General features: G+C 45.2%; 1 long non-coding RNA gene across 1 annotated transcript in view; it reads left to right on the top strand.

Moving 5' to 3' along the window:
• LOC307209003 overlaps nucleotides 1-7,621 on the top strand; it is a 54,596-nt gene extending 46,975 nt beyond the window's left edge. The window contains exon 3 of the long non-coding RNA XR_013835287.1: nucleotides 7,199-7,621. This is a non-coding gene — a long non-coding RNA (uncharacterized lncRNA). The remainder of the gene's footprint in view (nucleotides 1-7,198) is intronic.
• The last annotated feature ends 15,024 nt before the right edge of the window (nucleotides 7,622-22,645 follow it).

Consider the following 22,645-nt stretch of genomic DNA (forward strand, 5'->3'; position numbering starts at 1 on the left):
TATCTTGCAAGGATACTTGACAGCAGGATATAAGGAAACAGAAAGAGCCAACTGCCTTCTTGGGTGGAGATGCTGGTGGCTGCATAGATTGCGGCTTAAGGTTTCCTGGATCCACACATGCTATTGTCAGAGGCAGATTGCGTAGATTATGCTGGTTTGATAATATTGCATCACTTCTGGAGCTGCTGACGGCATATTTCCTGGAATACGCACATACAAAAATCAATTTAAAATCATCTTAATTACACTTTTTAAAGGGTTGAATAAATCAGTCTGTTTTCAGCAATCAATTCTGCCTCGTTTCCACATTAATTTGTGGTTTATATGTTTTGCAAAGAAAAATCTGTAGGAACATTTGTGCCTAAATGCACTGTGCATTTTATGTCAAAGGGGACATATCCCCCCCCTTTCACCAAAAAGGGCACTTTTAAAAAAATTGCATTTCCTGAGCTGAGAACTGCAAAGGGGAAACTTTTAAGCTGCAGCCAGACTAAAAACATAAGAAGTTTGGGCAGGATGAGGCCAATGGCCTGTTTAGTCCAGCATCCTGCTCTCACAGGGGACAACGAGATGCCTCAATGGGAAACCCACAACCAAAAAAATTCAGGAATGTGGATCCCGATTTTTTGGAGTGTTTAACATGATGGTGAGCTGTTCTGGGAATTTTCCTGCCCTTGGTGCATTTTGACACCTTTCTTATAAATGTCAGCTTCATGTCGATACCTGTTTGGACATCCAGACGGCATGCATCGATTTAGATGTTTAAGATGGATGGATTGATGGTTACTGCATTTTCTTAAGGTGACCCAGTGAGCTTTAGCTGTGATTGCTGCATTGCAGGGGGCTGGAATAGATGACCACTGGGACCCCTTCCAACCCTACTGTTATATGGATTTAATGTCTCAAATGTATAAATTAAATGTTCATAAATGTACAAGGCAAACACATACATAGCAATATAAACCATGTGTCTGAAACAGTACAGGAGAACAATCCTGAAACCGTTTTGACTTTCCCAGTGAGAGTCAAATATTCCTCTGCAGTGAGGAAGGAAATGGGGAAACCTCCCCATGGTCTCTTTGCTCACAAATCCTGTCTTAAGGGCATATTTGCGTGTGAATAGGGTGAGCCTGTGACCTGGAGTCAGGAACTAAAACATTTAGCATCTCAAAAGGAATGGCCAGGGTGCCCAGGTAAAGCAATCAGTAACAATTATCAGGTATCCTGGCAAACAGGATTTTTGCTGTAGCCTGCCTCCTTTTGTGATGCATGTATGGTGTTTTGTGGGGTGGTCTTGAGCTACAGGGTGGCAATTTCAAAAGTCAAGACAAGGACTTGCACACCAATGTTCTGGGTTCCTCCTCCCTCCTGCGTGTGGTGAGTGAGGACCCTGTTGCAACAGTTTAATAAAGACCAGGCTTACTAGCTGCTTTGCTTCTCAATAGTCTCTGGTTGGCCTCTGTTATTTTCTCCTATCGATAGGGAACCTCTTAAGGGCTCTATGCGGGCTCTTGGGTACCCTATAAGGGAAAGGGAGCAGATTTTTCTTAAAATACTACAATCCGATGATTCTATGAATAACCATTCAGGTACTCAATCATGGGAGGCAACTGCAAATTATTATTTTATTGTTCTTTATTGAATTTATATACCTGGAGGTCTCAGGGCTGCAAAGCCATGCTACTGCAGGCAGGAGCTGGTGGAGGGTCCTAAAAGGGGGTGTTCTTGGATCCGCTGGACCAAAATCTGCCTGGGGACCAATCTTTGGATCTTGGGATGCTGTGGAGGCTCAGGGTGGGATTGACCACTTATAAACGCCATCAATTCCTCGAAAGATTCCATCAACAGTGTTTCTGAAAATTTTCAGGATACGTTTTGACTGATCAGTCAGGATATCCAGGATGGCCATACTATGTCTCCACATATCACTTTGCACATCACTTGGGAAGACACGTGAACTAATGCCAGTGTACTGGAAGAAGCAAAGATCACCAGTGTTGAAGCAATGATTCTTCAACATCAACTTCATTGGACTGGTCACGTTGCGCGGATGCCTGATGATCGTCTTCCAAAGGAACTACTCTATTCCAAACTTTAAAATGGAAAGCATATTGCTGGTGGTCAACAAAAGAGGTTTAAAGACTCTCAAGGCAAATCTTTAAAAATGTAGTATAAACACCAAGAATTGGGAAAGACTTGCCTGCAAGTGCTCCAGTTGGAGAACAGCCTTTACCAAAGGTGTCCTGGGCTTTGAAGACTCAAACTCAGGACGCAAGGGAGAAACGTGCGAAGAGGAAGGCACGCTTGACAAATCCACACCATGATCAACTCAAAGGCAGAAACCAATGTTCCTACTGTGGAAGGACGTGTGGATCCAGAATTGGCCTCCACAGGCACTTACAGACTCATTGTTGAAACCCTGTTCATGGAAGACAATCTTACTCAGCAACGAGGGATCGCCAAAGAAGAAGAAGCTCTGCCCATCGCTGATCCATGACGTGGTTCCAGGACCCTTGTGAAGACCAAGAGTTAGAAGGGGGCTGGAGTTCTCCACTGTGTTGCCTCCCGGGATGGGTTGTGGCAGAGGCTGATGGGGAACATGCAGAGTTTTATCATCAAAGGGAAGCAGCCTTTTCATTATCTGGGTTTCCAGCCGGCCCACAAGCCCCTCCGTAGCGAGGGAGAAAGGGAGAGAATAATTACATTTTGGGTGTGTGTGATCGTCCTTTTGAAATTGCTAACAGCCTCATTGCTTGGTTCAATCAATTAGACTGGAACTCACAGCAGGAAATATAATTATTTTAATTATTCCGAATTTGAAAGTGACGTGTGCAGAATCCAAAGATGCTTTGTTCTTCAGTCTGGGCATTGATGAATAAATACTCTCCCATCATTTATTTTGGGGTGGGTGGGTGTGAAATGAAGACTCAGGAGCATTCACCTTACAGGCCACTCAAAGCAGACGTTCATTGGGACAGTGTTCACACACGCACAAGGAATTGGTCTGTGGTGGACTCATGGATTAGAGAGAGCATCTGGTGAGCTGAAAATCACTGCAGCCGCAGACATCGAGAAATGCAATTATTTCATGTCACCACTTCCTTCATCCTTTGTCTTTCCTGCTCTGGAATTCATCCTGCAGAGCCTTATCTGGACTTCCAGAAAAACCAGGGGAACAAAGGAAAACAAGCAGAGAATGACTGAGCAGATGGTGGAAGCTGACAATGGCTGGCTGCTGGTTATCTTGTCTGGCGTCTTATTGTATAGCCTTCTTCAAACATCTGGTTCCAAGCCCTGAAGTAGGGGAGTGCTGCTGGCAGCTCTGAAACCTTCATAGAATCATTTATTTGAAAGGAAACTCAAGGGTCATCTAGTTCAACCCCCTCAATGCAGGAATCTCAGCTCAAGCATCCATGACAGGTGGCCAGCCAAGTTCTGCCTAAAAATCTCCAGTGACTGAGAGTCCACCGCCTTGTGTCTCTCCCACTATCAAACAGCTCTTGCTGTCAGAAAATTCACCTTGCCGACAAAGGTCTGTATAGTCCAAGCTATGGTTTTCCCAGTAGTGATGTATGGAAGTGAGAGCTGGACCATAAAGAAGGCTGATGGCCAAAGAATGGATGCTTTTGAATTCTGGTGCTGGAGGAGACTCTTGAGAGTCCCATGGACTGCAAGAAGATCAAACCTCTCCATTCTGAAGGAAATCAGCCCTGAGTGCTCACTGGAAGGACAGATCCTGAAGCTGAGGCTCCAAGACTTTGGCCACCTCATGAGAAGAGAAGACTCTCTGGAAAAGACCCTGATGTTGGGAAAGATGGAGGGCACAAGGAGAAGGGAACGGCAGAGGATGAGATGGTGGGACAGTGTTCTCGAAGCTACCAGCATGAGTTTGACCAATCTGCAGGAGGCAGTGGAAGACAGGAGTGCCTGGCGTGCTCTGGTCCATGGGGTCACAAAGAGGCGGACACGACTAAATGACTAAACAACAACAACAAGGTGCTACTGGACAATTTTTAAAATTTATTTTGACTGCATCAGACCAACACGGCTATCTACCTAAAAGCAGAATTGGGGGAAAGGGTCAATGCCCCCTCCCTCCAGTTCTCAGGGCAATGGCTGGATTTGGCCATCCTGCGAGCCCCTCCTCCGCCTCAAGGAAAGGAAGGCTCTTGCTTTGCAGCCAGAAAATTAGGCTCTGGAGCATGGGGTTGTCTATGCTTGGTTCAGCAATTTCAAAAGCAGAGAACCAGTCCCACAGCAGCTGCCAAGATTTGAGAAGCTTGACTCCCAAGAAGATGCAGGGTGAATGCAAAGGCCTTAACCGGGCAGGAATATTGTGTTGTGGGTTGCACTGCCTGCCACAGTGCCATGCAGCCCCATCTCTCACAATAGCTGCACAACACACACAACCCGTCGCTGCCGCATAAATATTGTTGCATGCCACCTGAATTTCCGATCAGGGAGAGATTCCAGGGAGTTCCAGCGCTTGCTCAGAGTTTGGTTTCCTTGGAACAAAGATCAACAGATACTGTGGTGTCTTTAGGATATATGGTTTCATTGGCACATGCGGACAAGCTGAACATAAGATGGAGGGGCTCAGGGCATCAGCACCCCCAACAGATCCTGATTCTCCATTAGTCACAGCTTCGGATCCAGCACAAGCTCCCAGCCCAACTTGCCCAAACTTCCTCTGGCTCTTGTTCCCCTACCTAACATCTAGGTGAGGAGAGGTGGAGGACAGGCCCACCATTTAGCCCAGAGGGACTCATCCGTTAGTTTTTCTATGTTATGAACAATTAGGTTCTTTTAATTTGTTTAGGTGTTTAACATAGATGAGACCCAGTACGCTCCAGGGAAGGCACAAATAATCCTCAGACAACCAATATTGGATTTTCTCTATAAATAGTGTTTTATAGATTAACAGGTAACAAATGGTTCACATTTCAAGACAAGGAATATGCACTCAATCATACAGCCATACATACAACAGCCATACTTACACCACTCTCCACTCAATTGATCAGGGTCAGTGAAAGCCACGGGGGGCAGATGGGCAGCGCTGTCCAATGTCTGGCACACAACTCAGGCAAGAGGGCTTTGCATATATATATGCTTTGTTGCTCATCTGACGTTTGGCCTTGCATAACTTATGACTCCTGTTTTGCCTCCTTGTGTATGCTGTTCGGCCTAGCACACACTGTTCCGGCCAGATTATCCAGATGTTTACCACATTCCATCAGCGCTTATATGACACTGTTCATGATCTGTTCAAAGACATCGAGTCCATTCTGTGGTGTTCTTCAGCCAATGTAAACCATGCCATTCATTACATCTATATGCTGGAAGCCTCCCAGAGTGGCTGGGGCAACCTAGTCAGATGGGACAGGTACAAATAATAAATTATAATAATATTATTATTATTGTAGCTCTTCAACTTGGCCCGTTCTTTTGGGATTCAGAAGAGGGCACTTAAGTAGCCATCATCTTGCAAAGAAACTTGTCTCACTAGTCCAGCAATAGAATTTGCATTTAGATATTAACCCTCATTGGATCCAGGACCCCAAGAAGAGGTTTGGCCTTGGGGCGTCATCCAGACTGCTCCCCCCAACCTACAGCATCATCAAACGGTAGATCTCTTCCCTATCATATAATGACTGTTGTTGTTGTTTAGTAATTTAGTCGTGTCCGCCTCTTCGTGACCCCCTGGACCAGAGCACGCCAGGCACTCCTGTCTTCCACTGCCTCCCACCGTTTGGTCATACTCATGCTGGTAGCTTCGAGAACACTGTCCCGCCATCTCGTCCTCTGTCTCCCCCTTCTCCTTGTGCCCTCCATCTTTCCCAGCATCAGGGTCTTTTCCAGGGACTCTTCTCTTCTCATGAGGTGGCCAAAGTCTTGGAGCCTCAGCTTCAGGATCTGTCCTTCCAGTGAGCACTCAGGGCTGATTTCCTTCAGAATGGACATATAATGAGTAGATCAGCATAATTTGCAGAGCCTTAAGGTCCAGGCATCTCAAAGCAGCAATGTTCCCCTCAAAGTACAGTAGTACCTCATTTTACAAACAGTCCTGTTTATGAACTGTTTGGTTTACGAACTCTGCAAAACCAGAAGTAGTGTCCCAGGTTGTGAACTTTACCTCGGTCTATGAACAGAAGCCGACTGGTGGAAGGGCACTGGCGGTGGGAGGCCCCATTAGGGAAAACGTGCCTCTGTTTAAGAACGGATTTGGTTTAAGAACGGACTTCCGGAACAGATTAAGTTCATAAACTGAGGTACCACTGTACATATATGCTACTGAAGCAGACATAGCAAGGAGAGCATCAAATTCTGAAGCCAAAGAGGTTCCTCATTCTTGTTTAGAATCTCGACGAGTCTCCTCGGCTAATTTGGTTTATGCATCGGCTTTGGGTCTCATTTTATTTCCCTCCTTCCCCTTGCGCTTTCTATAACTGTGGCATTCTTCTCTCCAATGCACAGACATAATGAGATGCTAAATCTTTCTTTAGGCAATGTTTAATCCACATTTTAGATTTAAGAAGCACACAGACCAAAATTCTCTCTCTGCCGCGCGCTGTATCTAGCCGAATGGTTAAATACATATTTATATCAATTCTACCCACCACCGCCCTCTCTCTGAAATAGTTTCATTCAGAGCACCAGACCAGGGAAAGCGGCTAAATATTAAAATGCATGATATTTATAAGAAAACTTGTTATGCAAATGTATTTTTAAAGCAAGCGTTTTGACTGATACGTTTCCGCCCCTTCCAAATATCACAACATGTTTTCCTTTGAGAAAGGGATCCACAAATAGCTGCGGAGTCTGTGATCGCTGGCAAAATATTTAATTTCAAACCTGTGCTGCTCTCCAGTTGGCAAGACGAATGTTGGACAAGCATCTGCCAAGGCAGCCTTAAAGTCAGGGCCTTTTTTTGCAAATCTCCAAAGTCAAGGCACAGAAGCTTCTCCAGAATAGCATCTGCAGAGCAAAATGCAAAAGTGGGGGGCTGGGGGGCAAAGGCCAATCTCAGCCCCACTTTCCTCACTGGGTATTTGCCTCCTGCCTAGTTTGCTCGTTAGGGGTCAAACCCTGAGCATAGGGAGAAGGTTTGCCTGTCCAGTGTATTATGAAATGCGTTTCGCAGCATCCTTCCACAAACGTCCATCGGGTTTGATCTTTCTCTTTTTTTAATCCTCAGAAACTCTGTAATTTGCAACTTCCCATCATATCAGGTGACAAAGGAAACAATCTGCAGCCGCGGATCCACAAACAAGGGAAGCCGAGAGTTCCAGTAAAGGAGCACAATGCATTTTATTGGCTTTCAAAGTCCTCCCGCCTTTGTCAAAGGAAACCTCTCCTCTAAGTGCACCTTGAAGAGGGCTGATTGTTGGGTGTCATCACACTCTCCATTGTCTGGCAAGGAAGACCCCGCTGTCTGCCCAAGGTCAACACTTACAGCAAGAGGAGGAATGCAGGAAACTGCTGGCACCTTGGCCTCAGAAAGTCCAGAGGCCTTTTATTAGCTCATTCAGGAACAGCTGCTGAGAGTCGTGTGTGTGTGTGTGTGTGTGTGTGTGTGTGTGTGTGTGAGAGAGAGAGAGAGAGAGAGAGAGAGAGAGAGAAAGTTGTTTATCTGTCTGCCCACCTCTTCTCTGTGGTTCTGTGATTCACTCTGACACCTCTTAAGCAGGGCTCAGCAAACTTTTTCAGCCGTGGGATGGTCCACCATCCCTCAGACCTTGTGGGGAGCCAGACTATATGGGGGGGGAGGGTGAACAAATTCCTATGCCCCAGAAATAACCCAGAGATGCATTTTAAATAAAAGGACACATTCTACTCATGTAAAAACACGCTGATTCCTGGACTGTCCGCGGGCTGGATTGAGAAGGTGATTGGGCCGCACCCGGCCCACGGGCCTTAGGTTGCCTACCCTTGCTCTTAAGAATACCTTCTGAATACCAGTTCCTGGAAACTGCAGAAGGGGAGAGTTACTCTTGTGCTCAAATCCTGCTTTGGGGCATCTGGTTGGCCACCACGAGAAGCAGAAGGTGGACTGGATGATCCATTGGCCTGTTCCACTAGGGATCCTCTGGCATCCAGATTTTGCATGATGGTTCCTCAGACTGGCAAACAGGTTTTCATCCAAGTTTGGATAGCATAAGAAAAACCCTGCAGGAACAGACCAATGGACTGTCTAGTCCACCGTCTTGTTCCTGCCGTGACCAGCCTGATGCCATCAAGGGAACCCCACAAGCAGGATCTGAGCACAAAAGCAACTCTCTCCTCCTGTGGTGTCTGGTCAAGGCTGTTCTCCAACTGGAGCGCTCGCAGGCCAGTGTTTCCAAGTTGTCAGTGTGTATGCTACATTTTTTTTAGAATTGCCTTGAGACAGTCTTTAAACCTCTTTTCTAGACCACCAGCATTACACTTTCCAACTTTAAGTTCGGAATAGAGCAGTTGCTTTGGAAGATGATCATCAGGCATCCACACAACATGACCATTCCAACGAAGTTGATGTTGAAGATTTATTGCTTCAACACTGGTGATCTTTGCTTCTTCCAGTACATTGGCATTAGTCTGCCTGTCTTCCCAAGCGATGTGTAAAGTGATATATGTGGAGGCATAGTATGGCCATCCTGGCTATCCTGACTGATCAGTCAAAACGTATCCTGACTGATATGTTTCCACCCCTTTCTCTGCTCCACAAATTTGTCCAATCTTCTTTTGAAGCCACTGAAGGTGGTGGCCACCCCACCTGCTGTGGAAGTGAGTTCCATAGTTTAACTCTGCACTGCATGAAGAAGTCCTTTCTTTTATCTATCCTGAATCTTCTCAAGAGACCAGGGCCCTGCGGGACTTGACATCTTTCTGCATGGCCAGCAAGACAGAGCTGTTCCGCCTGGCCTTTGGTTTGGACTCACTCTGACCCTTATGTTTCCCTCTCCTTATGGTCTTGATTTATCAGCTACTTTAAAATGAGGCTGCATTTTAAATGGCATTTTAACCTGTATTTTAATTCCCCCCCTCTTTTTCCCCTATTATGTTTTTACCCTGATTTTATGGGCAAATGGGTGGGGCCCCTCCCTCAATTCCATGTAGTTAGAAGGACCAAGTGAGAGTTGAGGCCAGAGAGTTGTAGTGAAGTGAGCCAGAGGGAAAGCAGCAAACTGGAGAGAGAGATATATATATATATATATATATTTCTGTTTGAATCCAAGGCTGTGAGAAACAAAACTCTCTTGGGGTGTTATTGCTCTGAGCCCCTCCATCATAGGCCCAAGTTGTATGTAGGTGTGAATAAACAATCTGTCATAAAGTCATCCAAGTCTCCAGTGGGCCTCCTTTCCAAAAGGAAGAACAGAACCTGGGTGAGAACCTGGAACCCTTGGAATCTCGCATCGCTCAGAGATCAGCGTGCCACAATATGTTTTATTGAATGTGAGAGTGTCCCCAAAATGGGATCTGGGGCTGTTTTCACAGAATTGGGTTCATAGATCTTTTCCCTTACCTTCATGTCCCTTCCTGAAGAATAGCCAATACAATTCATGTCCTCTGGAAAAAGTATGACAGCCCTGGGCTACAGAAGTCAAAAGCTCGCTAATAAATTGTGATGGGATCGATAAGCATCACCTCCCCACTGGCTGTGCAGTAAATCCTCTCTGCTCTTACTGGACATTTCTGAGAGCCTTCCCAAGGTAAGTCAACATGGCAGAAGGTGGCCACAAGAGGCCCTTGCCGGCTGGGCCATTGGTTTCATGAACAGGTTGCTTGGATAGATGTGGTCACCAGCTCTCCAAGGACCCCGAAGAAGAAGAGGAGGAGTTTGGATTTGATATCCCGCTTTATCACTACCCGAAGGAGTCTCAAAGCGGCTAACATTCTCCTTTCCCTTCCTGCCCCACAACCAACACTCTGTGAGGTGAGTGGGGCTGAGAGACTTCAGAGAAGTGTGACTGGCCCAAGGTCTCCCAGCAGCTGCATGTGAAGGAGTGGGGAATCGAACCCAGTTCACCAGATTACGAGTCCACCCCTCTTAACCAACTACACCTCACTACACCACCTCTGCCCACACTCTTCTCTTACATGAGACTTCAAGGGCATCCAATGAAACGGAGTGTTAGAAGATTCAGGACAGAGAGAACAGAAAGTCCTTCTTCACACAACACATAAACCTCCCTGGGTACAGAACCCCAAGAATTGGAGGAGACTCAGGATATCAGCCAGGCTGACCCCTCAAACTCACAACAATACTGAGCCTAACAAGAGTCCTGCTGGATCAGGACTATGTCCCATGCAATCCTGCATCCTGTTCTTACATGGCCAACCAGATGCTGCAAGTGGGCTCTGAGCACAAGAGCCCCTCCCCTCCTGCTGCTTTCAGCCACTGGCATTCACAAGCATCTCTGCCTCCTGCTGTGGAAGCAGAGCATGGTCATCATACCTCTCATGGACTGCAAATATTAATATGGTTGTGAGGAAGGTGCAGGGGAGGTTGTATTTCCTGAGAATGCTCAGAGGATTGAATCTATCTCAGCACCTACTTCTGTCCTATTATCATAGTACCATTGAGAGTGTCTTAACCTATAGCATATTATCGTGGTATGGGAGCAGCTCTGGAATGGATAAAAAAGCCTTACAGAGAATAATTAAAATTGCCCAGAATGTTATTGGGCTCCAACTACCAACCCTGGATGAGATCTTCACGTCTCGCAGCTTGAAGAAGGCACACAATATCCTGAGAGATCCCACCCATCCTTCTCACAACCTCTTTGAACTGTTGCCTTCGGGCAGAAGATATAGGACAATGAAAACACGAACCACACGCCTTCTGAATAGTTTCTATCCAAGAGCTCTGATTGCACTAAACAATGATCTCAGGGCCAGTTGTAAGAAATAGCAAGCAGTGAGTAGTAAGGAATGAGATAGGTTTTAGGTTATGCTATGCTTCTAATAGGTTGTGTTATATTCTGGATTATGTATGTTTTAATAGATTATGTCTGAATAGGATGAGAGTGTTGGAGATACGTGCATGTGAATCCGGTCTTGGGTGTTTGATTTTCGTTGTTGTGTATACTGTGTATATACGGACAATGACAATAAATTTATCTAATCTAATCTAATCTAGTAGAAACTGATAGCCCTCTCCTCCTCCATGAATTAGCTCAATCCTCTCTTAAAGCTCCTGTGGGAGGGAGTTCCACAGTTTAACCATACACGCCTTGAAGAAGTGATTTATTCTATGTGTCCTGGATCCCAACAAAAGAGGTTCAAAGACTCTCTCAAGGTAAACCTTTAAAAATGTGGTATAAACACCAGCAATTGGGAAACACTTTCCTGCAAGCGCTCCAATTAGAGAACAGTCTCTACCAAAGGTGTCATGGGCTTTGAAGACACTCGAACTCAGGACACAAGGGAGAAACATGCTAAGAGGAAGGCACGCTTGGCAAACCCTCACCATGATCAACTCCCACCCAGAAACCAATGTCCCCACTATGGAAGGACGTGTGGATCCAGAACTGGCCTCCACAATCACCTATGAACTCAGTGTTAAGACTGTGTTTATGGAGGACAATCTTATTCAGCTACTAGGGATCGCAGAAGAAGAAGAAGAAGAAGAAGAAGAAGAAGAAGAAGAAGAAGAAGAAGAACATTCATTGGATGCCTGCAGCTTGTAGTGTTATGAGACACTGCCATAGCTGTCTTAAGGAAGAGGGCAGCAAACTCCCATTGGCTCTGGGGACAATTTCCCATCTAAAAAGAGCTGTGACTTTGGCTGTGACCTCATTGCCACCTCCTGAAGTGACCATCAGTGGCCATGGAGGGCAGGAATTACTCCGCTTGCCCCCACCCACCCTTCTTTGATGAACTTGCAACAGGACTCATGCAATAACTCTGTAGCTGTCTCAGAACTACGTTGTGTAAACCCAAGAAGGTCCCTGAGTCGGAATGGGGCTCCTCTCTCTGTGGCTGACATGCCTGCAAGAAGGTTCCTGCTCTAATATGCCTGTCAGGTTTATGTAAAACCAGACAAGATAACTGCTGCCAGCTCTCCCTTTGTCTGACAGGAATCTGTGACCTATTTAGAAACGGCAGAAAAGCCTGACGCACCGAGGAGGAGGAGGAGGAGGAAGGGGGATCACTGCTGGTGCTCCCCTCCGCCTTGCACAAGTGACATTATTTTGACAAGTGTGCTGCTTTCGAGCTGAGAGGCCCTTCGAAGCATCAAGGGGGATTATGCAGATGGAGCCGTGGTGAGATGGCAAGGAACTGCCAGCCGGTCTGAACTCAGAGGTTGGGGATGATGGAGCCAGGAGCCACGGGGACCCAGAAGGGTCCAGTTGGGTGCTCACACAGGTGATGGATGGCTGTTCTCTTCCTGGCCGAGATCTGCTTATTCTGAGCGGCCATCTGTTCCATCGTGATAAAATGCACTTGCTCCAATGCACAATATGCCAGGCATGGCTGTCTGGAGGGCTGCCCGGCTGCCCTAGCTTCCTAGAATCCTAGAATGATAGAGTTGGAAGGTACCCTAAAGGGCATCTAGTCCAGCCTCCTGCAATCCAGGGAGTGCAACTTACGGATCCCTGACAGATGGGTCCACCCCCCTGGAATACAGACACCACAGCTAAAAAAAGGTAAAGGTACCCTGGATGGTGTGGCGCTCATCTCACTTTTCAGGCCGAGGGAGCCGCTGTTTGTCCACAGACAGCTTTCCGGGTTGTGTAGCCAGCAGGATGATTAAACAACTTCTGGTGCAATGGAATACCATGATGGAAACCAGAGCACATGGAAATGCCGTTTACCTTTCCGCCGCAGTGGTACCTATTTATCTACTTGCACTGGCATGCTTTCAAACTGCTAGGTTGGCAGGAGCTGGGACAACTAAAGCATTCATGGCAGTGGGCCATCCAACCTCTGCTTGAAATCCCCCAACAATGGAGAGTCCATCATCTTCCAAGGTTGTCAGTTCTACTGTCAAATGGCTCTTCCTGTTGGAAAGTTCTTCTTAATGTTTAGTTGGAACCTTCTTCTTTGTCATTTGAATCTGTTGGTTCAGGTCCTCCCCTCTGGAGCAGCAGAAAACACGCTTGCTCCATCTTCTGTGTGATAGCCCTTCGGTCCATATAGTTCAAGCCATGGTTTTCCCAGGAGTGATGTATGGAAGTGCGAGCTGGACCATAAAGAAGGCTGATCACGAAATAATTGATGCTTTTGACTTATGGTGCTGGAGGAGACTCTTGAGAGTCCCATGGACTGCAAGAAGATCAAACCTCTCCATTCTGAAGGAAATCAGCCCTGAGTGCTCACTGGAAGGACAGATCCTGAAGCTGAGGCTCCAAGACCTTGGCCACCTCATGAGAAGAGAAGACTCCCTGGAAAAGACCCTGATGTTGGGAAAGATGGAGGGCACAAGGAGAAGGGGATGATAGAGGACGAGATGGTTGGACAGTGTTCTGGAAGCTACCAGCATGAGTTTGACCCAACTGCGGGAGGCAGTGGAAGACAGGAGTGCCTGGCGTGCTCTGGTTCAGGGGGTCACGAAGAGTTGGACATGACTAAATTACTAAACGACTAAACAACAACAAAATCATATCAGAGATACAGTGTTGGGTGGCAGCTGAAACAGGAAAATGATCTTTGTGCTTGCCAATGCAAGCCTGTGACAAGAAAGCCCCGCCTTTCAAGCCTGTGAAAAAGGAGTGTGTGTTTGTTTGTTGTTGTGCTTGCTCCTCTAAAAACAATTGTTTCGGTTCCACTCAAAATACCAGATGCCTCTGCGAGGAAGTGAAGATGATGGGTTTGGGTCCAGACGCTTTCTCTTCAATCTTGCAGCAGGCACTGACCCCTGGTAGCCATTTATTATATGTCAGCGAGAACCGATTTCCAGCGGCAGCCAACATTTTTAACACATGAAAGCAAAGAGAAACACTTCATATTGGAGAGTTTAAATTTAAATCAGGCAGAGATATACGAGTTCTTCTGTTCCGTGTTACAGGCGCTGAAAAATACTTTTGAGGAAGCCGCTCAAATCTTTCTTAAATCATTTCCACAGTGATAAAACAATTCACAACTGTAACAAATATATTTATCCCTGGCAAAGATTAAACTGTCTCCTCATTGTATTGCTAAAGAGACTGTCGGCTTCTCCTTCTGGGGCTGAGAACCACGAAATCTGACCAGCAGTCGTGTCAAGCAGGAAACTGACAATGCACAAGATCTATTTGCTGGTAGGGCTAAAATATTGCAGGGACCAGGATGAGCCGAAGTACATTTGTGCAAAGTCAAAGGATGCCTGCCTGAGATCATACGAGTGGTGCTCTAGTCATAGAATCATGGAATTGTAGAGTTGGAGGGAACCCCAAGAGTAATCTAGTCCAGGCCCTAATATTGGTGGTCTATTAGGTCAAATGGTGAGAAGATGTCCCTTGGGGATTATGGGCTATGAAGACCTATGGGGATTTTTGTCTTGGGGTAATAGACTAGAGCAGTGGTTCTCAACCTGTGGGTCCCCAGATGCTGTTGGACTACAACTCCCATCATCCCTGAGCTCTGGCCTTGCTAGCTAGGGGTGATGGGAGTTGTAGTTCAACAACATCTGGGGACCCACAGGTTGAGAAAGGCTGGACTAGAGGGACTCCTTGCCTCTGAACCTCCCGACCAATCTCACCTGCTCTATGGATTCCTCCAACCAAATATGCCCAAAAGTCTCTGAGCAGGGGTCTAAGAACATCAGAAGATGACCAGTGGTCCATCTCCTCCAGCCTCCTGTTCTCACAGTGGCCAACTAGATGCTTGTCAGAAACCCACCAGCAGGACCTGAGGAACCTCCCTCCCCTCCTGTGGTCTCCAGCAACTGGCAAAGCAGAGCCCAGTCACTGTGACTAGCGGCCCCAACAGACCTCTTCTCCTCCATGGATTTGTCTCCTCCTCTCTTAAAGCCATCCATGTTGGTGGCCATCATGGCCTCCCATGGGAAGGACTTCCATCACTCAACCACACTTTGTGAAGAAAGCTTTCCTTCTCTCTGTCCTGGATCTTCCAAGATTAGCTTCCTAGGATATCCATGAGTTCCAGTGTTGTGAGAGTGGAAAAATGATTTTCTCCCTCCACTTCCTCCATGCCATGCATAATATCATCATCTTCATCTTCTATCCCGTTGCTTCTGACTCGCATTTACTCTAAACTAAAAAGCCCCAAACGCAGAAACCTTTCTCTTCATAGGAGAGTCAATCCATTCCCTAGATTATGGTTAGGCAAACTAAGGCCCGGGGGCTGGATCTGGCCTTCTGAATCCGGCCCACGGAGGGTCTGGGAATCAATGTGTTTTAAAATGCATCTCTGAGTTATTTGTGGGGCATAGGAATTCGTTCATTATTTTTTTCAAAATATAGTCCGGCCCCCCACAAGGTCTGAGGGACAGTGGACCGGCCCCCTGTACCTAGATCATTTTGGTTGCTCTTTTCTCAACCTTTCCAAAGTCTACAATATCCTTTCCAAATACAGTTGTGCTATAACATTTCTGTGACATTCTTGGTTACAGATGCTTTAAAAGTGTTTGTAATTTCAAAAGTATACATTTTTATTTAAATGGATGTGGCCTCTTGGTTTCACTGTACGGTTGTTCCCCATCTGAACTGAAATACTGATCTACCAAAGTGATAATAATAATAATAATAATAATAGGAAATCATATAGAACCTTATATAGAATCAGGACTATTTAACACAGCTAAAGATATGTTTATAATGGTGGAAAAGATCCTATTTTGTTTGAGATGAATGCATAGTGATAAGAGTTGCTGCATGGCAGTGAATGTGAGTGCTGTTAATTCAAACACAGGATAAATATCCATTTATGGTTGAGAAATGAACGCCTCTCCAGTTTCCCATCATGTTACAAAAGGAAGATCTTGATCTGGTGAGAGAGAGAGAGAGAGAGAGAGAGAGAGAGAGAGAGAGAGAGAGAGAGAAGCTTTTTTGCTGCTGGAATTGGTCAAATGTCACCAGCAAATATGCCTTCAGAAAGCAGGCTCCTGGTTACCTTAGCAATCTTCTGACCTAATTCAGGTCCCTATTATGAATTATTATTTTTTTAAAGTTCTGCCTTTTAGTTCTTGCAGGCAAACATCAAAGAGTCTCATTCGCTTCTCCTGCAGCCCAACGGCTTTGCTGCACACAGAGAGCCTTGTGCCAGAAGAGAAGAGCCATTTCTCATCAAGGCAAGGGGGAAAATGGAGTCAGAATGACCTTCCACAGGGAGCTCATCTCTGTGCAGAACGACAATTTTGGATGTGCTTTGCCTGGTGCTGGATGCAGAAGAAAGACGCCTTTGGGACAAAAGTTCTCATTTTGCTCCAAGGCTGAGGGGGTGCTGAGGAATCCTTATGAGTCCGCAGGAAACAGCTGGTCTCTTCTGTCCTTTATTAAGGTTGCATTCTGTGCTTTTTAGAATGTGTGGCCCTCTGAAAGGCTTGGGAAGGATTATGATGGATTAAAAAGGCAATGCTAAAAATGCTGCCGCTGTTGCTGCTGCTGCTACTGCTTGTTTAACTGGAGACAGGCCTGGTCCCAGGTGTGGCAGCAATGCTGATGGATACCAGTTGCTGGAAACTGCAGGAGGGAAGGTGGGAATGTAAAAAGGTGAAATGCTTCTGGGAGATGATATATAATGAGATGAAAAAAATGTTGAAATATACATTTATAAAGAAACCAGAAGCATTTCTATTGGGCATTGTGGGGAGTGACATAAATAGAAAGGAATGTAAGCTCTTTTTATATGCAATAACAGCAGCAAGAATATTACTGGCCCAAAAATGGAAGCAAGAAGAGTTACCGGCGATTGAAGAATGCAGGATGAAGTTAATGGACTATGCAGAACTAGCAAAACTAACAGAAAGGATTCGAAACTGGCGGGACCAGAAATTCACGGAAGACTGGAGTAAATTCATGGACTATTTGAAAAGTATTTGTGAAGATCAGACGACGTTTGTAGGTTTGCAAGAAGTTTTGTGAGGAATATTATTGGAAGTATTGCAAAAATGGAGAAGGGGAAGGATGATTTGTTAAGAGATGTAAAGGCAATATAAAGTTAAGAAATGCATAAGAAGTGGTTAAAACGGTGGATCATCAGAGGTGCTGATGGAAGTCTAAAAAGATTGTATAAGTGATAAGTTTTGTGGTACATTTCATAATTTATATATTAAAATTAATAAAAATTATACAGTATTTTTTTTAAAAAGGACACTGGAGGAGGGAAGAGGGCTCTTGTTCTTGAACCCCGATGGCTGTGACCAAGCATGAGAGCATAAGAGCATAACAGAAGAGACTGAGAGATCAGCATCCTGTTCTCACAGAGGCCAACCAGATGCTTCTTCTGGGAAACCAGCAAGCAGGATTTGAGCACAAGATCAACCCTCCTGACAATCAGAAGCAGTGCTGCCTCCAAGTAGGACCTCAAGCAACCGACCTTCTGGGGAGCTGAGGAATGTCAGTCTTGTCTGCTCCCAACAAAGAGCACGAGGGACAGGGAGGCTGGTGGGTCATAGAATCATAGAATTGTCAAGTTGGGAGAGACTGAAGAAAATGTTTATTTTCAAACATATGAATAAAACAAATACCAAAATTAAAAAGTCAGCTTGTTCCCTTTGATTCTGTTGAAAATATTTGCCAAGAAATGTAATTACCATAGAAAATTATTCTAAAAACTTTTGGGGGGACAACCCCCCCAAAAAAATCACAAAATAAAGAGGGCAAATGAAGAGGGCAAAAAGGACACTAGATACATAGAAGTATACAGTGCAGAGTTTACAACTTAATATTACAAAACATGCCAGATTTTTTTTTTTTGGGGGGGGGGGAATAAAAATACAAGTGAGAGTTAGCCACATTCAACCACCTTTTCTTGATACTTTGGAATAAGGAAAGAGATCCACGTATAAGGTAACAAAAACAAAAGGTTAATATAGCAAACTGCAATTATCAATGGATTTTTGCTATGGGGAGGTAATATCCAGAGAACTGTTAGCTTATCTACTGTTCAAAAAGTCCAAAAGAGCTAGAAGCTTTGGAGACTGTCCCTAGCATATCAAACAAAACAAAAATGAAGTTGGGAGAGAAGCCAATGGTCATCTTTTCCAACTCCCGGCAGGAATCACGACGAAAGTGTCCACGACGGAGGCAGCACCATGGACAGCTCTCAGGAAGCAGCTGCCTCCTGTTGGTTTCTGCTCTCTTCACTGTGCAGCGAAAGGCTTGTCACAAGACAATGTTTACATTCCACAGACAGCATTGCTGTTATGTTTCCCACGGGAAAGGGGAGGCTGGATGTGACGTACACTGGTTTCCTGTTTTTCACTGTTCAGTGTGATTCTCTCTGTGCTTCAGAGGAGAGAGGATGCAGTTTTCTGCTCCGGCAGAGACAAGATGGTTTTCTGTAATCTACCAGCTTTGAAATGTAAATAAAGCAATATAGAGCATGTTGGCACATATTCCTCATCATTCCGCTGTGCACTTGGATGCTACAAATCAACATTTTGGTTATGGGCCCAGAAGACGCAGTCATTGGAATTCCGGAAAAAGGATCGGAATGCAGAGGGACGGATCGGACGGTATCTGCGCGTCAAGATGATTGATGAGGTATGTGCTACTGCTCCGGGCAGCCTGCCAGCTTCTATTTAATGGCTTTATGGCTGGACTTTGAACTTTTATGTCCGTTTGCCGGCTACAGGCAGCGGCTATGCCTATGCTGGGGAAATCGAAAGTAACTTTTGGGCTGAAGCAGCTGCTGATAACAGTGACGCAGCATGATTTAGGGCAGAGAGAAAGCTGTTTTGAACTTGCCTTTGGAATGAGGCTTGAAGCAGCAGAGACGCAGCTTGCATAAAGCAGCTTGTTTAAAGCAGCAGATATGACGCAGAAGGCTAATGCCAGAGTCATGATGGCCCTTCAGGATGCTTGTGGGATTCCCAAGCTCAATAAGAAAAATTATACGGACTGGGTTATCTATGCAGAGGCTATTCTGCGGAAAGAGGGTCTGTTTGAAGTTATTACAGACACCCCCCCAGCTCCAGTTACAGATGCATGGAAAGCTAAAGATTCCAAAGCAAGGGGAACTCTTACATTGATAGTATCCCCAGAAGAGCTCTGTCTATTACGTGATAAGACCTCAGCCAGAGAAATTTGGGACGCTTTGAGAGAGGCACACTTGAGGACAGAAGCTGAATTTACTATGTTTTATTTCAACAAGCTGCATAATATGGCTAGCTGCAGAAGGCTGGCTGATGCAAGTGGGGAATCTGATGCCAATCAGCCACATGCTCAGCTCAGAGTAGCTTGTGATACTGCCATGATTCAGAATGAAGCAGATTGCCAGGGTGATAGCTGCATGGGAAAGGGGGAGTCTTCACAGACGTCATCCCATAGTGCAGTGGAACCACCAGATGGCGCCAAAGTTTTGAAGGCAGTGAAATGCTACTCGTGTGGACGTCTAGGCCATATGAAGAGGGAATGCAAATATCCCAGGGCCAAGACAGAGCAGCGCAGCGAAAGCTCATCGCGTGGAAAAAGCCGAGGCAGAGGCAAAGGTCCGGTGTCCAGGACAACGCAGCCCAAAGCAATGGTCTCACGCTTCACTCCAAAAGTTGCAGAGGTCCAGAAGACGTCTAGATCTTTCTTCGTTGTTGATTCAGCGGCAACCCATCACATGTGCAACGATAAGCGACTGTTCGTGTCTTTTACACCGCAGGAAGGTGCGATTCACCAGGCGGATGACCACACAATTCCCAGTAAAGGCTACGGAACTGTTGTTCTTCACAGTTTGGACTTATCGATACAGAATGTACTTTATGTTCCAGATGCTAAACATAATCTGCTCAGCGTCGGACAGCTGAATGAGCGGAACATTGACGTTTCCTTTAAGAACAAAAGGTGCATCATCACAAAGAAAAATGATTATGTATTGTATGCTGAATATGTTGATCGTTTGTATGTTTTGTATTATGATGATGTTGTGCAGGATGACACTTGTTGCATTGCAGGTTCTAACAAATGTTTGCATGCAGAATGTATTCATGATTTTCATCGAAAATTTGGACATTTGGGTTTTGAGGCAGTATCTAAAATGCCTGCCTTGGTTGAAGGTATGACTATTAAACCCTGCAGGTACCACATGAAGTGTAAGGCATGCGCAGCAAACAAGGTGAAAATGGCTGCGAAAGGTAAGGTGTCTAGTAGGCAAGCTACAGAACCATACCAAATTGTTCATGCTGATTTGGTTGGACCACTAGCGCCCTCTTTGGGAGGAAATAGGTACTTCATGGTTCTCATTGATGCATTTTCCAGGTATATTCATGTGTACAATCTCAAGCAGAAATCAGAGGCTTTTCCTAGGTTCAAGGAATTCTGTGCTTGGTTGGAAAATGTGCATGGTAAGAAGGTAAAAATTCTTTTCACAGATCGCGGGGGGGAATTCACTTCTCAGCAGTTTGAAGCTTTTCTGACTGAGAAAGGAATTCAACACGATTTGTCTAGTCCTCGCTCGCCATGGCAGAATGGACTTGCAGAACGAGCAAATCAGACATTGCTTCAAGGGTTAAAAACCTTGCTGCATGATGCCAATCTTCCAGAGAGTTATTGGGCCGAAGCTCTCTCATGTTTCACTTACAGTTATAATCGCAGGTTATCTTCAGCGATTGGTTGTACCCCCTATGAGAAGATGTTTGGCAAGAAGCCATACATCAAACACATGAAAATTTTTGGTTCTGACATGTGGGTTCACTCACCACAAAACTCCAAGTTAGATAAGCGTGGTTTGCATGGTATCTTTCTAGGTTATGAGAAAGGTTCTTACAGAATAAGGATGACTGATTCTAAGACCATTAAGCTCACAAGAAGTGTTGAGTACAATGCCAAGTGGGGGGAGAATGTGGGAATTTTCCAATGTTACCCTGATGACAGTGATGAGACTGAGGATAGTCAAAAGCAACCACAACCACCCACACCCACTGATGAAAGTTCTGATTCTGAGACTGAAACTGATTCTGAGTCTGAAACTGAATCGGGTGATTCAGAGGATTTCAAGAGTGCGAAAGCCTCTATGCGACCCTCTGAAAGCTCTGATCAAGAATTGGAGGAACCATTGTTCACAATAGGTCGCTTTTCTCCTAAGAAGGAAGAGGAGAGTGTTGAAGACCTAAGGCTAATTCGCAGGTCACAAAGAACCACAAAAGGCAGACCTCCAAAGAGATTTGCTGATGAGTTTGCAAAGATAGCAGTAACAGCTGTTAAAAGCTCCAAGAAGGTATTTGAACCTTCAAGTTTCCAAGAAATCCAGGATTTGGATTCAAAGGAAGCTGAGCCATGGTTAAATGCCATGAAGGCTGAGCTTGATTCCTTGGAAAGGAACAAAACATGGGAACTTGTTCCAGTAGTTCCAGGAATGAAACTGCTTGGAAGCAAATGGGTCTTCAAAGCGAAGACTGATCAAAATGGCAAGATAGTCAGACACAAAGCCAGATTGGTAGCCAGAGGTTTTGCACAGGTACCAGGTGAAGACTATCACGAGACCTACTCACCCACAGTGAGGTATGAGAGCATTAGGCTTATGCTCAAGCTAGCTGCAGAGGAGAATCTACACATTAGTCACCACGATGTGAATACAGCTTTTCTGTACGGATCTCTAGGTGAATCACTTTATATGCTTCCACCTGATGGCGTACAGGTAAAACAGGGATTTGTTTGTGCTCTGAAAAAGTCCCTTTATGGTCTCAAACAAAGTGCACGGTGTTGGCACACAAAACTCACTGAAGTATTGTTTTCTCTAGGTTTTAAGCAAGGGAAAGCTGATCCATGTGTATTTGTCAAAGAGGAGGGGCAAAAGAAACTGTATTGTTTGTTTTATGTTGATGATTTATTATTCTTTTGGAAAGATGTCACAATGTACAATAACGCCCTAGCTCAACTGAAGGAACACTTTGACATGAAAGATCTTGGTGAGGTAAACAACTACCTATCTCTGGAAATAGAGAGAGATCAAGATGGTAACATTCTAGTACACCAGTCACGGAAAATTGCTGATGTGTTAGGCAAACTAAACCTGATGGATGCTAACCCTGTAGACACACCGATGATAACAGGTTATCAGGTAGATGACACTGAAGAAGCATTTTCTGACACTACACTGTACAGAAGTGTGCTAGGCAAGCTAAACTTCATTGCCAGATGTTCAAGACCAGACATTGCTGTTAGCTGTAATTTGCTAAGCAGACAAGTCAACAATCCTACTGTTAAGGATTGGAAAGCTCTGAAACGCATAGTGCGGTATTTGAAAGGCACTATGCATTACAGACTGAGATTTAACAATCAGAAGTCTGGTGGTCTTGAGATATTTGCAGATGCAAGTTTTAGAAGTGACACTACAGACAGGAGAAGCACGTCTGGAGTTTGCTACATGTACAATCAGGCTCTATTTGATTGGTCATGCAAGAAGCAAACAACAGTTAGCTTAAGTACTTGTGAAGCTGAACTGAATGCACTGTCTTATTCACTCAAAGATTGTGAATGGTTGTTACAATTGTGCAAAGACATGGGAATTCCTGTCAAATGTCCAATCCAGGTTTACCAGGACAACAAAGCATGTTTGGCTTTGC

Source organism: Podarcis cretensis (assembly GCF_951804945.1).
Source record: "Podarcis cretensis genome assembly, chromosome: 1".
Lineage (NCBI taxonomy): Eukaryota > Metazoa > Chordata > Lepidosauria > Squamata > Lacertidae > Podarcis > Podarcis cretensis.